The sequence below is a fragment of the Echinops telfairi genome, unplaced genomic scaffold, assembly GCF_000313985.2.
Source record: "Echinops telfairi isolate 266 unplaced genomic scaffold, ASM31398v2 ScPeMD7_53;HRSCAF=182, whole genome shotgun sequence".
NCBI classification, from domain to species: domain Eukaryota; kingdom Metazoa; phylum Chordata; class Mammalia; order Afrosoricida; family Tenrecidae; genus Echinops; species Echinops telfairi.
The window spans coordinates 7,989,731-7,990,720 of record NW_022103951.1 but is presented as its reverse complement, the minus strand read 5'-3'; the positions used below and the strand labels follow the sequence as shown (position 1 = coordinate 7,990,720).

The 990-nt window shown below is 42.2% G+C and overlaps 1 pseudogene; it reads left to right on the top strand.

Moving 5' to 3' along the window:
• Positions 1-320: 320 nt before the first annotated feature.
• On the top strand, positions 321-736 carry LOC115869818 (annotated as a pseudogene).
• The last annotated feature ends 254 nt before the right edge of the window (positions 737-990 follow it).

Genomic DNA, 990 nt, shown 5'->3' with positions numbered 1-990 from the left:
TGTACAAAGAACACTACAAGAAACCAAAATAAGATCTACATAAATGGAAGAATTCTCCGTGTTCAGGGATAGTAAGACAACATTCTAAAAATTTCAATATTACCCAAAGCAGTTTATAACGCAATTCTGATCCAAATCCTAGCACTAGTCTTCAAAGAAATATACATGAATTACACATTTCATATGGAGAGGAAAGAAACTCAGGATTAGCAAAACACTACTAAAAACCAAAAACAAAATAGGAGGCCTCTCAATCCCTGATTTCAAAATCCATTATGCTTTCTGAGGGAGGCCTACAGGCCACCTCTACTACCACTGCCATGTTTCTCATGATCTCTGAGCAGTTCCAGCACATTTTGTGAGTACTCAACACTAACATCAATGTGTGGCAGAAAATAGCCTTTCCATCACTGCCATTAAGGGCACAGGGTGAAGATATGCTCATGTGGTGTTGAGGAACGCAGATAAAGAACTCACCAAGAAAGCAGGAGAGCTCACCAAAGACGAGGTTGGGCAGGTGATCACCATCATGCAGGACCCACAGCTGTACAAGCTTCCAGACTGGTTCTCGAACAGACAGAAAGAGGTGAAGGATGGCAAATATAGCCAGTGGTCTGGACAACAAGCTATGGGCCACAGAGGCCTGTGCCACTTCTGAGGTCTTTGTGTTCCAGGCCAGTACACCAAGACCACTGGCTGCTGGGGCTGAACTGTTGGTGTGTCCAAGAAGAAATAAAGACTTTCAACCTTGTCTAATCATCAATAAGTTACACACACACACACACACACACACACACACACACAAACCAAAATCCATTAGATCACCAGGGTAGTCAAAACAGTGTGGTATTAATTGGTACACTGAAAGATAGATGAATGGGTCAGAATAGCACACTCAGAAAAACCAACCAAACCAAGCATCTGCAGGCATCTGCTTTTTGATAAAGGGCTGAAACAGTACACGGAGAAGAGATAGTCTTTTAAACAAAT